A 12,632-nucleotide genomic window follows, 5' to 3' on the forward strand; every position below is an offset into this window, starting at 1 on the left:
TAGTGTTCACTGTTTTTTGCAATCTGTCTACAGACTTTTCTTTTCCTTCTTTAGAAGAGCAGATCCAGTTTTCTCAAATTCTATTTACATTAGATTACCAAGAAGGCTCAGGACATGTGTACGTATATATATATGTATATATGTATATATATTATATATATGTATACATACATGCATACATATATACATATACATATATATATCTGTATATCTAGCACCTGGCACGGGGCCTGGCACATAGGAAGCACTCAGTAAATACTTGCAAGGATGAATGAATGAATAAATGAAAGATGAGCAAAAAGATTCCTGAAGAGAGGAAAAGAAGGAATAATGTTAATCAGGTGAGTTTATGTTGTCTTGAGCTGACTAATGTAATTAATACAGTGTCTAGCCTCTGACCATAATGATATTCACAGCGGAGAGTACTGGGTGCTTCAACAGTACTTTGACAGGCTTCGATGATACCTCGTAAAGAGAGATTGATATTTGGAGCAACCGAACAGCTTGCCTAATTGTGCTGAAGTATTATGATGGATCTAGGTCTGAAAATAGGACTACAGAAGTCTTTCTTCCAAGGAGCTAGAGGCTTATTGCCAGCCTTTCCTGACCTAACTGAGAGATGCACTTGCTACCTATTATTTATTTATTTTTAATTGCAAAGCAATAGTCTGTTCTTTGTGCTTTAAAGGAGGGCCCTCAGAACTCCTTGGGAAATCTCTGTGGTACCAGGAGAATTTTTAGTCATAAGAAGTAGATGCATAAAATACTGAGAGATTTTCCCTCTCATTTTACTGATTAGTCACCCAGGGGCCAAGAAAGTCGAATGACTGGCTTAAGGTCTTCCCACAACGCTGAATCTAGAACTCAGGACTCCTGTCTCTCAAGTCTTGGCCCCCAACTCTTGGCCCCTTCACTCAGAGACCTGAAATAAAAGAGGAGGTGGGATCAGTGAGGAAGAAAAGGTTCACATCAAGGCTGATCAGACCCTGGCTTTCTGCCCAGAGACTCCCCCATTCTCTTTCGCGTCTAAGTCTATACTGGTCCTCTGGGCTCTATCAGCTCGACATTCGTGTGACTTCATTATGTCCCTGTGCTTCATCTCCCTTTTCCCCCTCAAACAATCTCTCCTTTTCTCTACTTTCCTCTCAGTCTGCCCATAACCCTTATTTCATTTATTCAGTCAGTTCCTCTTATTGGGTCTCTCATCTTTGCCTTCACAAGGACTTTTGATATTAAGGTCTGACAGAGGATTCACTGTTTTTTTCTTTTTCTTTCTTTTCGAGTTTTCACTCAGTGGTTCATTCATTTGTACTAAAAGTACATATATTTTGAACTCCGGCCCATGTCTGACACTGGGCTGAGGTTTTACATGTCTAACAAAAGATTTGTTCATTCGGTTTTCGACAAGTATTTATTAAGTCCCTTCTCTGTGTTAAGAACTGTAGCAAATGGGAACACAAGATCAACATAATTAGTGTTGCTTGAAGGGAGTAGGTGATGAAAAGAGATTCCTGTACTGCATATTTAAAAACTACTTAAAATGTAAATATACATATATAAAGTACATACATTTTGATAAGTTATTTACAAAACGGGCGCTGTCCATATCACGGCGGAGGACATTACCAGCACTGCATCATATTCCCTCCCAGTCATTATCTGTCAAAGCACCTACAATCCTAATTTCTATTATTTCTATTTTGCTTGTTTTTGACTAAATGAAACCATCTTTGTTTAGGAGAGGGATTGACCTATAACTTTCCTTTTTAAAAATGCCTTTTTCATGTTTTGGTATAAATATCGTGATGGCTTTATCAACAAGTTGTGAATATTATCTCTTTTTTTTTAGAAATATCTTTATAACATTGGCATTATTTCTTTTTTAAATGTTTGGAAGTGTTCATTGGTGAGGCCATCTGGGCCTGAAGATTTCTTAGTGGAAGGTTTTTATTTATAGATTCAATTTATTTAATAGATATAGGACTATAAAGATTGTATATTCTTTTTTGTGTTGGTTTTAGTAAGTTGTATTTTTCTAGGCATTTGTCCATTTAATATAAATTTTCACATTAATCTGCATAAAATTGCTGTAATCCTCTTGTTAGTCAATAGAATCTGTAGTGATGCCTTTTTGTTTGTCATTGGTAATTCGTGCTTTCTTTTTTTCTTGATTATTCTTTCTGGGGGATTAGCCATTTTACTGGTCACTTCAAATAATGAGTATTAATTTATTTTTATGTTATAAATTTGTTTTCTATTTATTTTTTTCTCTCAACTTATACATTTTTGGGGGCTGTTAATTTGCTTGTCTTTTTCTCTTTTCTTGAAACGATGCTTAGATAATTGATTTTTAACCATACACACACACACTTCTAAGCTTTACTGTATAGACATCCCATAAGTTGTTATATTTTCAATATTATTTAGTTTAAAATATTTTCTAGTTAAAATATGAGATCCTTAGAGGTATTTGGAAGTGTGCTACTTAATGGTTTCATTCTATTCTTTTCTGCCTTACATCATATCTTTGAAAAGTCAGCCATAAGTCTTATTTTTGACACTTTAAAGGTAACGCATCTTTTTTCTTGCTGGTTTTTAATATTTTACTGTCTTTGGTTTTCATCAATTTTATATGATATGCCTAGGTTTGGTTTTCTTTTTCTTTTTCCTCAGGAATGAAACACAATTTACTTTAGAACTAAATAGGACAGACTGAATAAAAGAAAATTTTATCCTAAACTTTCTCAATAGACAATTTCTCACCAGGCTGCATGCCATTGATTATATCAATCTCATATTATCTTCACAAAAGATGTATAATTTGTGTCATTTGGTTGAAGAGTCAAGTTTGAAAATGATAATCTTTCCTCTTTTGTGCTTTAGGACAATTCTCAAAACACATTTATTATGCTCTCAGCTCAAAATTGTAAAATTAAGTTTTTCTTTCAAAAATAACTTAGAGCAAGAGAATCGTTTACTTTATATATATTCATGAACAGAACTCATTCATTTTCTCCAGACCGACCACACAGATGTAACAGAGATGGCTTCTCCGTTTTAAAGACCAGAGAAAATCCTTTGCTGTTTTCATCTTGGTTTCAACACAATGGTGTCAATATCCTTTTCTTCCTCTGAACTTTGGTCTGGCATCCAACATTGATATTTTCCATTTAAAAAGTGGATATTGCAAAAACTTTGGTGTTTTGTTCCTTGGGACACTGTGGAGGGGCTTTTCCTTTCTGAAGCACACAGCCCTCCTGAAGCAGACGGGTGCCCAGGGCCCCTTGCACGCCCTGCCCTCTGCATTGTCCTGGTCATACTAGGACTGAACCTCCCATCCTCTGCGCTCTCATCCTGCTCCAGTCCGCAGTGCTGCCCAGGTTTGGTTTTCTTTGTAAATACTCTGCTTCGGGCTCATAGAGCTTTTTGAATTTGCGTCTTGATGTATTTCATCAATAGTCAATATTTCTTTAATTATTGCTTCCTCACTCTCTCTTCTCCACCTAGAATCCCAGTTTCACAAATGTGAGACCTTTTCGTTATGTTCTATATGTCGCTTATGCTCGTTTCTGCATTTCCTATTCTTTTTTTTCTCTCTCTCTCTGCACCAATCTGGATCTTTTCTACTCTTTTGACTAATCTTCTCTTCTTCTGTGTTTAATCTGTCTGGTTTTATACTTATCCATCAAATTAATTTCAATTGTTTTAATTTTCAGGCTACTATTTTCACTTGCTTCTTTTTAAAAAACAGATTCTCAGGAGAAATTCTCTATCTTTTCACCTATTTTCTAGAACATATTAATCATAATTATTTTATAGTTCCTGTCTGATAATACTAGGACCTGGGTTATCTATAGGTATGTTTCTATTGCCAGATATTTTATTTTATTGGATTTAGGTCATTTATTCCTATTTACTATCATGCCTGGTATTTTTGCAGTGAATACTTTAAGTTGTATATCAAAAATTATAGGGGCTCTGAATCATGTTATCTTCTAGAAATGATTAAATTTCCTTGTAGCTGGCAGAGTACGGACAGATTACCTGATCCAGCCATGGATTGAGATGACTCGAAGCTGTGTTTCAGGCTTTGTAAGGGGTATTTATTTCTGGTTTACTTTATTCCTAGGGTATAACCCACTGGGGTCTCAACCAAGAGCCAGTACCTTATCTTTGGTGGGCCCTGAACTCCAACTTTTGTTTTCCTACCTCTATGGGACTGCTAAAATCATGGCTCAGATTTTTCACCTCTTAGCAGCTGCTTTTTCAAAAAGACTCTTTTTATTTTATTTTGTGATGAAACCTTCCCTGACCTTTCTCCCTAAAGTATCCCCACCGTTATTATCATTGATTCTGTTTTATTTTTAGACATGCAGAAAAGTTCCCATATACCCTTCACCTGGTTTCCCCCAATGTTAACATCTTACATAACATCGTCCATTTGTCAAAACTTAGGAAGCAATATTTATACTTTAGTTTTAACTAAACTATAGACTCTACTTGGATTTTTTTTCCTTATTGTCCTTTTACAGTTCCAGTTTCCAATCCAGGTTACCACATTACACTTAGGCATCATGTCTTTTTAGTCTCTGAATTTTGACAGATTTCGTCTTTACTTGTTTTTCGTGACCTTAGCAATTTTGAAGAGTGCTGGTCAGATATTTTGTACAATGTCACTCAGTTTGAGTTTCTATTATTTTTTTCTCATGGTTGGATGGAGGTTACGAGTTTTGGGCAGACTATCACAGCAGAGAAGTGCCCTTCTTGTCACATGATAACAGCAGGTTCATGATATCACTGTGATTGATCACTGTCGATGTTCAACTTCATCATTTGGTTACGATAGTATCTGGCAGATTTCTCCACTGTAGAGTCACTATTTTCTCATCCCCATACTCTGTTCTTTGGAGGTGAGTAAGTACAGCTCTCACTCAAGGAGAGGAAAATTAATTCTACTTCCTAGAAGAGGTTATCAACGTTTGCTTGGCTTCCTAGACTCTCACACATACATGTGCATCTGAGAATTTGGCAAATGCATTGATGAGAAATTACAAGGAGAATGTTGGGCTCACTTCTCTGTGGTTCCTTTTCCTCTAGGATATTGGCTCCTCCATTTCTGGCTGCCTGTAACTTTTTTATTTTTTCTTCTCACCCAGTGAAACTGCTCTAAGCTCTAGGTCTCGACTTTTCGTTCTGCAACAACAATCCAGAAATGCCCTGAGTGGAGAAAGCATCGATTCAGGACCCACTTCAATATGTTTTCCTTTCTTCTGGCCTTCAAGTCATGGCTGCCTTGATTTCTCCCCATTGCCTTTCAATACCTAATTTTATTTTTGATCCAGTCTCTATAGTTCTCAATAGGAGGGTTTGTCAGATACCAATTACTCCGTTATAGTCAGGAGGCAATAGGGAGCCACTGAGGGGTTCCCGCCAATACTCTGTAATGTGCTCATGGCTTCCCTTAACTAACTCACTTTTGGCCCATTCTCTCTGTCTCACCTTATGTTTGCCTCAGGGATCACCTGTTACTTTTCTACTTCTTTTCTTTCGTCAATCATTTTTTCTTCTCTGGCTCATCTACTTTTATACCCTACCCATAGTCCATTACACAGAAACCAGAGCAATCTTTAAAATATTAAATCTTTGCATTGAATTCCCTTTACATCTAGAAGGTAACTGGTGCTGGGATTTAGCCCTAAGCCTAACATCATGTTTTAGATTTATAATGTGTAGTGTACACTTTAGATTATTTGTTACCATCAATTCGGTTTTCTATTAATTTTTCATGTGGCAACTTCCTCTTGAGGAAAGAATAGTTCCTTTGATGACAAAAAGATGGCCTTTTGTGGGCTTCCTTTTTGGATTTTTACCAGAAGAGTTTTGAGAGTAAGACATATGCTGTTTTTGCCCAATCAGCATGCATTCATCATTCTCCTGGTAACAGTACCTGGATTTTCCTCGAGGAGCACTCCTCACCTCAACCACTGTCAGACCAGGTGGTCTGGGTGAGCTTAGCCCAAGATCCAAAGGTGGGAGGGCCTGACCGAGGGCTGCTTTATCAATACACCCCAGCTCCTGAATAGGGAGTTGCTCAGGAATAAGCATTATAACTCAAATCCATCCAATCACAGTTTGTTAGACTTAGTGTTTTGAGGGTGGAAATAGGAGAACCCACTCTCTTCTCCCCCCACCAAAATGAAACAGAAATGATGAAGCCAGTACTGAGAATATTAGAAGAAGAGCTGGAGAGAGCCCGATTCCCAATGATACTGTTTGAGCACCTGCATCCAGCTAGCCTCAAACCATGATCTTCTCCAAGCTTTTTAGTTAAATGGACCAACTAGTTTACTCTGTCCTTAAGCCAGTTTTAGTTGGACCTCTCTTCCGTTTACACTTGTAAGAGTCCTGATTCATATAGTGCCCCATAAATGCCTCTTGATGGTTGATTGACTTTGTGGACATGGAACTTGTACGTAACCAAGAGTGTATCTGTGTAGGTTGATTAGAGGCAAAAGGGTATCGCGTGTGACTTTGCAGCAAATCTCAGCGAGCACTTCCCTCAGCTGTGTGCCTTGGGCCCATGACTCTTCGTGAGGGCGGGCTCTCCTTTCTCAGGTGGTGGTAATAATGAGCCAGATGGAGTGGTTGCTGAGGCTTGGATATCAATTAGTGAAGCTCTAACTGCAGGAAAACCTCTCAGACATGTCCTAAGTGTCTTAATCTCTCAGTGGGCCTTCTCCTCTAAAGGCTTAGGTGGCTGGTAATATGTTTGAGCTGTTGATCCTTTCTTTGATCGTGTCTTAGAGGATTATTTTGTAATGAGATGGTGCCGAGGAACTGAGGCTGTTCTTTGGTTGACTTGGCTCACGTTTAGGCCATGTCGCTTCGCTCTAGCATTCAGTTTTCTTTCTTCTCCTTCTGCTTGGGCTGGAATAGAAGACCCTCAGTAGGTTCTCACCAAAGCATGTGTCTTCTGATTCCTCCAGCTCTCACCAAAGTGTCAGAATCATCTTCAAATAGGAAAATAGTGTTTAACAATTCCTTGCACACCCAGGACATTTTTCTCTAGTTATCATCTTATTTCAATACCCCTGCACCTGGTCTATATGGAAACTTGGGGATTGTCAGGACAGGTATTACTGGTTTACAGATGAGGACGATCAGGTGCAGGGAGAGGACAGCTACAGTGTCCCAGATCCATTCCAAGTTCAGTACTCTGTTGTTACAGTACCCATGACCCTCCGACTGCCCAGTTCTTTGTGACAGCAGATGGTCAGTAATATTTCTTCTTCAGAACACATCTCTACATTTTCATCACATGTGACGCAGCTGGAGAAGATATCTCCTCTGAACCTGTACAGCACTCTTTCAGGTATTCTTATAGTTTTGTAATTTTATTCCTTGTAATAGAATCATTTGTGTGTATTTTTATCATCTTCTTTAGAATTTAAGCTTCCTAGTCCCCTCAGCACATAGATAGCAACATGTTTGATCTGCGGTAGGTATTCAGACAGTGTTTATTGAGAGTGTGGACAGTAAATAAATGCCTTAAATTTTTTTTCTACATGTGGGAGTGGGGAGGGATCGGGGGAGGTAGGAGTAGCATCTGAAGTAGTCATAACTATTGTTTCCAAAGTTCCAAAGAGGACTGTTAGGTGGAGTAAGGGTTAAAATTTGTGCCATCCCAAAGAGCAGAAACAAACAATGGCTAGACATTTTAGGGAGACATATTTTAGCTCAGTATAGGATTTTCTATAGCCAAAGCTTTTAAAAGATAATTAAGGTCTGTGTTATTGAAGGTATGAAAGCAGGTACTTAATACTGGTGATCACTTGACAAGGGTAGCACATAGGAGATTCACGAGTCTTAGTAGGGATTAGGCTTCTAGGCTCCTTTCCCACACATAGTAGTAGTTAGTATTCAAGAGATCTTTGTATAGTTGGCTTTGGAATGTTTTGGGGAGTAAACCTTATACTCAAAAGATAAATCCTCACACATTTGATAGACACGTAGGCAGTGGTCACAATGTTTTAAGAATGTGGGCTCCAGGGTTCAAATTCTGGCTCCCCTACTTACTAATGCATGCTCTTGGCAAAGTTACTTGACATCTCTGAACCTTAGTTTCCTTACTTTTAAAATGGTAATGATGACAGTACCTGCATCACTAGCGTGTAGTCAGGCACAAAGAGCACATAGCATGTAGCCTAATGCAGAGAAAGTGCCCTTTTTTTTTTTACGCCTATAGCACCTAGTCTTCCTAGGTGGTCTCCCATCCAAGTACTAACCAGGCCCGACCCTGCTTAGCTTCCGAGATCAGATGGGATCGGGCTTCTTGTTCAGGGTGCCATGGCCATAGGAAAGGCCCAATTTTTATTATTGTTGTTATTACCACTACTTCCCCTCTTCCATTGTGACCCCTAGTTTGCGGCTGTGACCTGCACTTCCCGGGAGCTGTCTCAGTCCTTCACTCCTGGTAGGATCTCAGGACTCAGGCAGAAAAGGTCAGGGCAGGTTCCCCAGAGACATCAGAGCTTGTGGCTCTGAGCAGTCAGTTGACAGCTGACTATGCGACTGGAGATCTGAGCCTTTGAGGATCCTGTTCTCTTTCCAAAGCAAACAATGCAAGATAGAAACACAGCATCGTTTCTCTGGTCTCTTCTGGGATCCTGGCTGCTGGCACTCATTAAAGGTAGTTTTCTCCTGAATTTCAGAAGCAAGGGGTCCTTTTTGTTTTAAAAGCTTAGAGTCTAACATTGGGTTCCTAAAAGGCTGACAGCAATTTCTTCAGTTTCCCCCCAAATCCCTGACCTGAATTTCCAGTGCCTGGGTTATTAATGCATCAGCAAAACACATGCCCCATGAATAGAAAAATTCGTTCTTGTTCTTCGGTCACTTAGAGAATGGTGAGAGGAGATCACTAGTCCCCAGCCCGCCCCTTGGTTGACAGCACAGTTGCTCCCAGAGTAATTCTCTATTCCGCAAAGTTTGAGATTTAATAAGGGTGGAACAAAATTGACTCAAAAACTCTCTTTTTTGTAAATTCTTCTTTTATATAAGCTCCTTGATAAGAAAATATTATATATATTAGGTAATTAATAAATATTTTTTATCTACTTAACATCATCTCCATTTTAAAGAAGAGGAATTAGGAAGTATTATCACTTCTGCTTTAGAGGTAAACACAGAGGCACAGTCACCCCACTCAGCTAGTAATGGATAAAGGTCAGATCGGTCTGACTCCAAAACTTGAGCATTTATGGTGAATCGTGCTATCTTCTGTTAGGACGTTATAGGAGAGGATTTATTATTTACATAATAGCTATAACAAATTAACAGTACACAGTTGTAGAAATCTCAGACACAATAACATATGTGTACAATGAGCTAATACATCTTTACATTGAGCACTAAGGCCAACTCTGAGAGGTCTGTTCATATCCTTGATTTACAGGTAGGACAAATAGACTCCAGGAGGTCAAGAAGGATTGCCCAAGGAGGCAAAGCTAGGCTGCAAGCCCTACTTCTTGAACAACTGGGTGATGTACTTTATCACAACGCAGTTGTAGCCTTATAAGAAATAAATTTAAAAATCATTCTTAAGATATATCTCCTATAATTTTTTTCAAAGCACTTTAAGGAATCTTCTTGGAGTTTCTCAGTGATCCATCCAGCTCAGCAGGGCAGGCTTTCGGCACCCTGTTTTAGGAACGACAGACCTGCAGTAGGGAGGTTTGCCTATCAGCAAATAAGTTGACCAGTGAGCAAGATGGGCTCAAACCAGCCGTTCTCACTTATGTGAGGTTCAGCTTTGGTCCTCCTCTGTTTCATTTTTTTTGTCCTGCCCACCTTCCCAGCTCCTTGAGTTGTTAAGTTTCTTTTGACTGCCCAGAGTCTCCAGTCTGCTGCTTCCTTGGGTCTCCCTGTGTTAGTCGTTCATTTGATCAGCACCTTGTATGCCAGGGCATTGCCAAGGGAAACGTTTACCTGAAAACCAGTTATTCTGCTTTACTCTTCCTTCTGCATCCTTAGCTCTCTCCCTAACCCCCGTAACTGGTACCCGTCCTACCCCTCAGGGACCTCAGTGCTCATAAACAATTGTGTTTTATAGATGATTGCGGCAACCTAAAGTGTTACCCTTGTGTAACAGTGGTCAGCGTGAGGATGGGAATAGGTCAATGACACGTTCTTAGAGACAGGAAGAGAGCTTGATATTGAGATTAAGAGATCAGTCTTTGGAGGTGGATAAGTGTGTTCGAGTGTTTGGCCCTTGTTAGCCATGTGACTTTGGGCAAGTTGAGTTGCTTTTCAGCCTTGTTTCCTAATCTACCAAATGTGCCTAATTTATAGGGTTATTGTGATGATTATAGGAGGTAATATAAACTGTTTAGCACAAAGCATGCACTCTTTTATTATTATAGTAAGTGCCGAATAATTGGTAGCACCATTAATTAGGTAGATAAGACTTACATAAAAAGAGTAATTAAAATACAAAGCAGGGACTATATTTTAATGACTGCAGAATCCCCAGTGCCTCACTAGCCACCCAGCATAAAGTTGGGGTTCTAGGTGTACAACTATGTACCATTTGTTGAATGCTATTTTTGCTCGAGGCATGTGCTGAGTCGAGCACGCATGATGGTATTTAATCCTCCCAACAACCCCTGCGGATGGTATTCTGGCTCTCTTACAGATGTTATAGATGATGAAGTTGAGACTTGGAGAGTCTGAGTCACTCATGGTCACGTGGGCTGCTTTAAAGACTACAAACTAGTAAAGTTAAGGTTTCAAGCCAGTTATGTCTGACACCCAGGCCTCTGTTCACTTGTTTATGCAGTGAGTGAGTTATTCATTCAGGCACCATTCTTGAAGATCTCCACTGGGGAAAGTACTGGATCTAGTGCCAGGAATGCAGTGGGGAAGATGGCATAATTCCTGTCCTTCAGGAATTCATTGTCCAGAGAAATAGACTCCTATAACGTGGGGAGGGATGGATGAGGGCCATGCAGAGGGTGGTGTGGGGGCCCTGGGCACACTCCAGAGGGACTCTTGCCTCCAGGAGAAGGTGGACTTCAAACTTTGGAGATGGGTCAATGGTAGAGGAGGGCATTCTAGAGAGTATGCTTGGCCTGTGGGTCGCAGCAGAGGGTATGGAGGCGAGCAGTGGGGAATAAAGCTGGAGAGAAAAGTGAAGGCCAAACTGCGGGAAGTACTGACGAGCAGTTTGAGGAGGGTGGGCAAAGCTGAGTTAGAGATTAACACAGACTTGGGTATGTGAGTGCTGGCATACTCAAAGTGTTTGCTAGAACATGGAAGAGCCATGATGAATTTGTAGCTTTTTTTTTTTTTTTCTTTCTTTTTTTTAATGAGACAACCTTCCATGCCAAAAGAAGAAGCTCTAACTTTCAGGTAGGTGGGCAAGATCAGGATAGGTCATTCTAGGTAGTGGGAGTTTTGGGGTCTTCTCACATCAGACACTAGTTCTCAACTGTCTTGTTCTACTTCTTTCTCAGGAGATTGTGAGCATGGAATGAGATCAGGTGAGCTCTCTCAAAGCCTCAAAGCCCTCTGTTCACTGGGGTGACTATCACTAAGGAGGTACAAAGATGGGCCTTGTTTCTCTGATGATTCTGCCAGGGGCCCGTTCTGCTGCTTCCGTGGAGCTCCTTGGAGAGGCCCCGCTAGGCATTTTCTGCAGCTGCAGTGCAGCCACATTGCCTTACACTGTTATTCCACCGACCAATTGTGAGGTTATCAAGTTATCGAACACTCTGGGAGCACTGCAGGTGGGAGGCAGCTCCCGCAAACTGCATTTGCTTCTCTGTGATTACATTGCAGTCTATAAAGGAAGAACAGTTCCCGTGTTTATGTATGGGTTTCAAAAAGATGGTGAGAGCAAGCAATTGAACATATGATGCTTTATTTTTTCTTTTTAAAAATTACTTTCGAGGCTGCTCCATTCCCTTTTTTTATTCTCATGCCAGTTCTGTGTGGTGTAATATAGTCAGTGGCTCTGGCAAACTGGCCCTAAATATTTATTCTGTAGATGGGGTCAGAGCAGGGTAGTAGGGTCCAGTACCGAGAGCTCTTGATTTGGAAACCAAAGTTCCTCACTATAGTCACCCTAATTTTCTCTTGTCAGAGCTCTTGTTTAACTGTGGCTGGGATTAGAGCAACTCGCTGTGGTCAATATCTCTCATGATGACTGAGGAGACTGAATGTCACTGGTTAAGAAACAGAAGGACAGTCATCAAGACTTAAATTATACTGTTTAGCATTTGAAATATTTTGAAGCTAGGAATTCAAGTGGGTCCTCAGTGGTACAAAAGTCAAGAGCCACCAGTCCTAATGATTCTCTTTATCCCCACGGGCCTTCTCTAGAGACCCTTGTCCACATCTTCCTATCTCCCTTACGTAGAGGAGCATAGAACTGTAACCTTGACCATCCACTGATATGGTGAACATTTGAGTAAACAAGAAGGGTTGTATCTAAAACCCGTGGCAAGATATTTCAGACCACTCACAATTTAGAAGCCACATCTCTTTTTAGTCTCATCTCTATTTACTCTTTTATTTAGTTGGCCTGGAATGCTGTTTCTAAATTTTATGTCTAATGAAATCCTAGACATTATCCA

At 40.0% G+C, this 12,632-nt stretch overlaps 1 long non-coding RNA gene and 1 pseudogene across 1 annotated transcript in view; one reads left to right on the top strand and one right to left on the bottom strand.

Moving 5' to 3' along the window:
- LOC112475245 overlaps positions 1–12,632 on the top strand; it is a 222,223-nt gene that overhangs the window by 40,758 nt on the left and 168,833 nt on the right. The window lies entirely within an intron of this gene.
- On the bottom strand, positions 8,237–8,358 carry LOC112475367 (annotated as a pseudogene).

The sequence above is a fragment of the Pteropus alecto genome, unplaced genomic scaffold (genome assembly GCF_000325575.1).
Source record: "Pteropus alecto unplaced genomic scaffold, ASM32557v1 scaffold40, whole genome shotgun sequence".
NCBI lineage: Eukaryota > Metazoa > Chordata > Mammalia > Chiroptera > Pteropodidae > Pteropus > Pteropus alecto.